This window comes from Eumetopias jubatus, unplaced genomic scaffold, assembly GCF_037043125.1.
Source record: "Eumetopias jubatus isolate StellerSeaLion01/CBP00866 unplaced genomic scaffold, mEumJub1_p1.0 scaffold_13, whole genome shotgun sequence".
NCBI lineage: Eukaryota > Metazoa > Chordata > Mammalia > Carnivora > Otariidae > Eumetopias > Eumetopias jubatus.
The window spans coordinates 14,298,185-14,306,592 of NW_028274819.1; the positions used below are offsets into that span (position 1 = coordinate 14,298,185).

An 8,408-nucleotide genomic window follows, 5' to 3' on the forward strand; every position below is an offset into this window, starting at 1 on the left:
TTTTACTTATTTATATCCTAATCAAAATTAAAAAGAAAAAAGGTGGGTTTTTTTAATATCTACAAAAGGGTATATGCAAAGTTAATATTTTTTTCTATTTTTATCTGTAATAGTTGAGGTATCAAAACACAAATGCTAATTTGTGTAAATTCAACCCCATATGAACCACATATTGTATTTATTCAAATCGAAAACAAAATCAGATCACCCATATTCCAGTTTTCACCTTTCAACAGGAAGACAGGGGCATGTATACACACACACACACACACACACACACACACACACACACCCCTATAAAAGATACATTATTCTTGTTCCCATCTCTGTTTTTTTAAAAGTTTTTATTTATTTATTTATTTGAGAGAGTGAGAAAAGAGTGCACAAGAGGGGAGGTAGAATCAGAGGGAGAAGCGGACTCCCAGCTGAGCAGGGAGCCTGACGCGGGACTCTATCCTGGGACGCCAGGATCATGACCCGAGCCAAAGGCAGTCATCCAAACAACTGAGCCACCCAGGTGTCTAACAGCCACCCAGGTGCCCACCCATCTCTATTTTTAATAAAAAAGTCAGGTTTAAAATACAAAGAGATGGAAAAGTATGTGTTAAATACTGTAGTTTCCACTTATTTTTAGTATTCTTTTTTTTACTGATCAAGAGAAATATCCTTTGGCACCAGGTCACTCCTGCATGTAAATAATAAAAACGTGGCAAAATAGTAATATATTACTAGAGAAAAGTTTATTAGAATATATCTAATGTCTAAATAAATACTAAAAACATTGTGGATGGGGATAGTCACAAACATATTGCTCATTATTCTTAAATCAGAGATACGTTCATTGTTTCTGAATTTAATACAGAGGCTTAAAAAATCATGATACTTAAAGAACTGAGAAAATGTAATCATTTGTGTTCAATTAGCTATTTATTTTTAAAATATAAGAATGTATATTCCAACCTTGTTTTTAATTTAGGTATTGCTTTCATATTACATTTGACCTGTAATGAGCTTTCATTCATGATTGCCCACTGGGATAAAGCAATGCAGGTGCACACAGATCATATATCTTATGGATGATATCCACATTTGGAATCAAATTTTCTCTAAGATCTTTCCCAAACATTTTGCTTTTGTCAGCAACATAACAATGAAACTTGTCTGTCTGAAGAATAAGACTATAAAGAATATGATGTACTGAAATAAATCCCTTTTAATTTAGAGATGACAGTTTTCTGTGTGTCAAGAAGAGTTAAAACTTTGGGCTACCATTTCTTGATTATTTCTGTAGCATTTTAGATGAATCAAGAAGAATGGATGGAAAAAATTGCTCTTCTGTGAATGAATTCCTTCTCTTGGGAATTAGCAATGACCCTGGAGTTAAAGTGACTCTATCACATTTCTAATTGTCTATCTCATCATTCTTGTTGCAAACCTCGGGATGATCATTTTAATTAGAATGGATTCCCACCTTCACACACCCATGTATTTCTTCCTCAGCCACCTCTCCTTCAGTGACCTCTGTTATTCTACAGCAGTTGGACCCAAGATGCTGGTAGGCTTCATAGCCAAGAACAAGTCAATTCCCTTCTATGGCTGTGCTCTGCAATGGTTGGTGTTCTCTACCTTTGTAGATTCTGAGTGTCTACTTCTGGCAGTGATGGCCTTTGATCGGTACAAGGCCATTAGTAACCCCTTGCTCTATACAGTCAGCATGTCCAGCAGAGTGTGCTCCTTGCTCATGGCTGGGGTTTACATGGTGGGAATTGTGGATGCTTCAGTAAATACGATAACTAACATTCCGGTTATGTTTCTGTGGATCGAATGTGATTAACCATTTCTTCTGTGACGTCCTACCTCTCCTCTTGTCATCTTGCTCAGATACACAAGTTAATGAGTTAGTGATATTCACCATTTTTGGCTTCATTGAACTGATTACTCTTTCAGTTCTTTGTGTGTCTTACTGCTACATCATCCTAGCAGTGATAAAGATCAACTCTGCTGAGGGGAGATTCAAAGCTTTCTCCACCTGCACCTCCCACTTAACTGCTGTTGCAATTTTCCAAGGAACTCTGCTCTTCATGTATTTCCGGCCGAGTTCTTCCTACTCTCTTGATCAAGACAAAATTATTTCATTGTTTTACACCCTTGTGATTCCTATGCTAAACCCTCTGATTTATAGCCTATGGAACAAGGATGTGAAAGAGGCCCTAAAAAAACCTTAAAAATAAAAAGTGGTTTCATTGAAAACATACATGTATGTATATTTTCTCCCATTCTTACACTATAATTCATGGAAATCAAAATTGTGATTTTGATGTGGTGATTCAATGAGTATTTATAACATTACCAGCCATGCCATAACGTGTCATTCCCTAAATACTCTGTGGTTCATTTTATGTCTTGAATTTATATTTGGTACTCCCCATTTGTGGGAAATTTCTAGACTCCTAGTTTGCAAAATTTTTGTTTCCTCAATCTTTCATTTGTGCATGAATTGATTTTCTATATGTTCTTGAGTATTTTCTAAGTACCTTTACGTACTTCGAATTTCATGGTGAATCTAGCAGTTTATTTACTAATAAATCTTATTGCCTCATGCAAATTACAATTTTAATTAAGTAATACTAAATTACTTGTAATAAACTATAATTACCCATAATGTAAAAAAAAATACTAGACACTATAAACCCAAAGTACATTGTTCAAATATAGTGAAGGAAATTGTTTGAAACAACAAATTTACTTGTTTATGACAAAATAAAATTGTTTATAAGAGTAAAGCTGGGGACACCTAGGTGGCTCGGTCGGTTGGGCATCCGACACCTGGTTTCATGATCTCAGGGTGGTGAGATTGAGCCCCATGTCAGACTCTGCACTCCGCACAGAGTCTGCTTGAGTTTCTCTCCTCCCTTCACCTGTTCCCCTACATAAGCTCTCTTTCTCTCTCTCTCAAATAAAAAATAAATAAAATCTTAAAAAAATAAAACAGTAATGCTATTTTGATATAAGAATGAAATATGTTTTTTTCAGGATTTTGTTATCTCATCTGTTTTTACTTATAATAATAACTCAGTAGCTCAACTCCTGAGGAGGCTTATTATAAAAAATACATGAAGAATCAACTTTGGCAGAGGGGCCCTTAAGCTATAAATACTGAGACTTGTGAGGACTCCTTGAATGTGTATTATCTGGGTAAGGCTACTATATGTACCTCTATGTTTACTGCAGTGCTATTTACAGTAAACAAGATATGAAAGCAAGCCAGTGTCCATTAATAAACAAACAGATAAAGAAGGTGTGGGATGGATGAAGTGGAATATTATTCAGTCATAAAAAAGAATGAAATCTTGCCATTTGCAGCCATGGACGGACCTAGAGAATCTTATGCTAAGTGATATAAATCAGACAGAGAAAGACAAATACCATATGCTTTTACTTATATGTTGAATCTAAAAAAAACAAATGAATAAATAAGCAAACAAAAAGCAGAAATGCAGAAAAGAAACTAGTGTTTCCCAAAGGAATTGTGGGTTGGGGAGGTGGGCAACATTGGTGAAGGGGATTAAGAGGCACAAACTTCCAGTTATAAACTATGTCACAGAGATTAAAAAGTACAGTAAAGAAATATAGTCAATAAAGTTGCAATAACATTATTGGCAATAGATAAGGAACACACTAATGGTGAGTAGTGAGAAATGCGTAGAATCACTATGTTGCACATCTGAGCCCAATGTAAATTGCATGTCACCTATACTCAATAATAAAACATTTTATTTTATTATTTTTTAAGATTTTATTTATTTTTTGACAGAGAGAGACAACGAGAGAGGGAACACAAGCAGTGGGAGTGGGAGAGGGAGAAGAAGGCTTCCCACAGAGGAGGGAGCCCAATGCAGGGCTCGATCCCAGGACCCTGGGACCATGACCTGAGCCGAAGGCAGACGCTTAACGACTGAGCCATGCAGGTACCCCAATAATAAAACATTTTAAAAATTAAATTTAATTTAAAAAATTAACTCTCCAACGACCTTGGAGCAGTGAGCTCCTTCCTGGTAAAGGAGACCCTTCTACTGGCAGTGGTGATAGCCGAGAGCCAGGTACAAGCCCGTGAAGATCATCCTGCTCATCAACACTGACTCTGTCATTCCCTAGCAATGCCCTCTAGCAATAGGGGACTTTTACTTTTGCACTGGCAGCTGGATGACAGCTCTGGGGTGGCTAAGCTATCTCTCCAGAGTACCAACTCCTATAAAAGTCCACTTCAACTAAATTTGGACTTCATTCCTTTCATCTCCCCCTGCCTGGAACAATAGTGCAATTAATCTATCATTGATTGGAATATGTAATTCCTTTATTGTCTTATTAAAAGACATTGCTGTATGTGCTGTAGGCTCGTGAAATTCGCACAGTGAGCTTGTGTTAAATAAACTGCTAGCAAAGACAAACTCAGACTCTGAGCATTAATTTGCCTCCCCAAACAAAACAGAGGTCAAAAAGTACTTCTTGCAAATGCAGACAGTTAATCTGGGATCTAAAAGGTAAATAGGGATTAGCTGATAGATGCAGGTAGGTAGAGAAAGCATTCTATGCTGATGGATCAGCAGCTAGAGGGTCCTCAGGGGCACAGGACCAAGTCATCTGTGGAATTTAAAGACAACCAGTGTGGCTGGATTATAGTGCTGCAATTCACAACTCAGTCACTTCCTCCACAGGCTTTCCTTCCCTCCAGCCCTTGTTAAGCTTGGTTCATACACCACCGTGTGTCAGAGAGCACTGTTGAATTCCTGACTGTTTCCTAAGTCATTCCCCTCAGTGTAGGATAATGAATTCCACAAAGTTCAAGGACTGTGCATTTTTATCTCTTTACTCAACACCACCATACCACCTGGGTAAAGGAAGAAAGAGATACCAAAAACAGTTAATTTTTATTAAATTCATGGAGGCAAAATAAATCATCGGGTTCAAGTATGTGCCTTAAATACATTTTTGTATCATATATGTAAGCACATAAAGTAGTTGTGGATGCTAAGTGTAAGGGAAGATGAAAGACCTACAAATTACTTGGGAAATAATTTTACCAAGGACCTCTTATCTGGGTGTTTACAAGATATTTGACAACTTGACTCAGCTCTAGTTTGCTGATGATCAAATTGAGACAGGAAAACCAAAGGGACTCCATAAGAGAAAAAGCTGAGGTTTTTTTCCTTTGCTTCTTTTTTCTGCCTTCTATTCTTCTAGCACCTACACTCCACCTCACTCTACACATGCCTGGTACTGCAAATAGCATATGTCCTCCTTGTAAGGGACAAAGATGTGATGATCTCATTGGAGTCTTCCAGCACAGTAGATGAGATATAAGGAATGACTGAGCAGAGCCATCATGTGCCTATTCCAGACCACTGTCACTATCTCAAGACCAAGACCCCTGGCTTCAGGGAATGTGTGACTTATGAAAAACACCCAGACCCCATCCTTCCTCTGACCAGTTCCTATTTCCCGAGAAGACATGTGCACAAGACCATAATCGCCAGTAAAAATCCCAGACCCCAAACAAAGACAAGACTCCCTCGTTCCTTTTCCAAGTCTCCTGGATGCTCCATCTGTATCTCTCTCTATATATATCTTCAATAAAATCTGCTTTTACCTCCTGCTGGCTCAGGTTTGATTTCTATACTGTGTGAAGCCAAGGACACTCTTGGGTGATCCTGCAGGACCAGGACCCCCTTCTGGGCCCTTGGATGCAGCCTGCCTGCATCAAAATTACTGAAGTGTCTTGTTTAGTAAACAGGGATAAAGATATGCATTTCAAGGACGGACATACAAGAATACTGGGCACTCTTGGGATGCCTGGATGGTTCAGTCAGTTAAGTGTCTGACTCTTGGTTTCAGCTCGGGTTGTGATCTCATGGGGCATGGGATTGAGCCCCACATCTGGCTCCATGATCAGCACAGAGTCTGCTTGGTATTCTCTCTCTCCCTCACCCTCAGCCCCCACACACCCACCCACCCCTTCTCTCTCTCAAATGGATAAATAAATCTTTAAAAAAAGAAGGAATACGGGCACTCTTAAATGTTTGTTACAATTGCACAAACTAAAAGTCATTCAATGTCTAAGGCTACCTAGGTGCCACTGTAGAAGGCTTTTGTGGAACTCTTTCAGATGGCCAGTAAAGCCCGTGTAGGACAATGAGACTCCTCGTTGTCCAGGGTGAAATTCTTTCTGAGGTTCTCAGACATAGTAGCAGGAGGTCTGGAGGTAGAAAAAAACGAACAAACAAATAAATGGGGGATGTTTCCTTTAGTCACAATATACTCTCAATTAACCAATAGTATTTGGACATTTTTTTTTTAATTTATTTTTATTTGACAGAGAAAGAGAGCACAAGCAGGGGGAAGTGGGAGAGGAAGAAGCAGGCTTCCCGCTGAACATAGAGCCCAATGTGGGGCTCCATCGCAGGACCCTGGGACCATGACCTGAGCCGAAGGCAGATGCTTAACTACCTGAGCCACCCAGATGCCCCTTATTTGGACATTTTACCTATAAATTAGGTACTCTCACGAAGAACAACATGGCAGGAGCGTAATTTAATCAGACTGAAGCCAAAGCACAGATGGATGTCAATATTAGAAGCATAAAGACGCCTAGTTTCTAGCACTTTGCTTTTCCTTAAGACAACTGGAATGCATTTAAGCTTAGATTTGATCTGTATCTTGGCTCCTAAAAGCAATTCTTAGTCTAATGTGTGAACTAAAAAGAAGGATGTGAATTGTATTAAATGAGGCATTTTAAGATCAATAAAAGAGTGTCCAAAAATGGAATAGACTGATCTATAAAATTTGCGAAATCCATGTGCCTAAGTTTGTGAGAGCGGAAGATGAGTAACCACTCTGTGGAAACTAGGGAATTCAAGACCAAAATAGGAGGTTGGGTTAATGACTTGCAAAAGTTCATTATAGAAATCTCTCTTGACTTTCCACAGAAATTCAGAGAAAGTTATATCAAAATAATTTATATTAACTTATCTAATCCAATCCTTGCCATTCCTGTTACTGTCTATATCTGTAACTCAATGCTTCTCATAAGTGTACCTGCTACCGGTTGGCGGCCAATGTAACTGTCCCACTAAGACATTAGCGATGTCTGCATGTAATGAGTCAATAATATAGGTCCACGCCTTCATCTTACTTATTCGTTACTTCCACACAGGCACTGACATCTTTAAACATAGGTATAACCAGAGAATCCAGAATAAGGTATATCCATAATGTTACAAGCAGTTAGTTCTATACTATGGAAAGATGATTAGAAAATTTGCTAACACAGCACTAATCCTCACTACTTTGCTAAGTGTCTGGCTCTTTTTTTAAAAAAGGCTTATTTATTTATTTTGAAAGAGAGAGAGAGAGCAGAGGGAGTGGCATAGGGAGTGAATCTCAAGCAGACTCCTCACTGAGAGCAGAGCTGGAGATGGGGATCAATCTCAGGATGCTGAGATCATGACCCTGAGACCATAACCTGAGCTGAAATCAAGAGTCCCTTGCTTAACAGACTGAACCATTTATGATCTAGTCTCTCAGCAACTTTGAAGTATCTCATACAGTATTGTAACTATAATCACAATGCTGTGCATTAGATCTTCAGAATGTAGTCATCTTATAACTGCAAGTCTGTACCCTTTGTCCAACATCTCCCAATTTCCCCACCCAATTCTTGCCCCTGGAAAGCACCATTCTACACTCTACAAGTTTCTGTGAGTTTGGCTTTTTTAGATTAGACATATAAGTCATACCACATGGGTGTCCATCTTTGCTGTCTGACTCAGCTCACTTAGCATAATGCCCTGCAGTTCATTACACTGTAGTCCGGAAACTATTATGGGCAAGTTCTTTGAGTCTTAAGAACTAATGCTATGAAACTCCAGAGGTTAGTACTGATTACATCTGGATCTCACTTTCTGTTTCTGTATAATGAGGTTGGTGAAGGCAGCTCAGGAAACACGAGGTAATATTGGAAATATGATGATGTATATGGGTAAGTTAAATAATATATGAAAACCACACAGAGTTTGATAAGATCTCCATAATTTTTGTGTCACCAATCTAGTGCTGAGTAAAGAGGTGCTTAAAGGCACGTTTATAGAAGACAGAATAGAGACATTTTATAGGTCAGAATAATGGCAACATAAGATTTAGCTCTCAGTCCCAACAAAGGAGTCCAAATGAGTCAGGGACCAACAGGAGTAACCAGGATACGAGAAGGTGGAGCATTACATTTGTATCTGTATGGGAGGGATGTGGGTAGACACAAAATTCACACTTCAGTATCTCTCAATTCTCAAATAATTTTTGAGAATTTGCCACAAACAATAGCACACAAAACTTATTTTTTAAATAAATAGAAGTTG

At 38.5% G+C, this 8,408-nt stretch overlaps 1 pseudogene; it reads left to right on the forward strand.

Moving 5' to 3' along the window:
• The first annotated feature begins 1,313 nt into the window (after positions 1 to 1,313).
• Positions 1,314 to 2,247, forward strand: LOC114215439 (olfactory receptor-like protein OLF2; annotated as a pseudogene).
• The last annotated feature ends 6,161 nt before the right edge of the window (positions 2,248 to 8,408 follow it).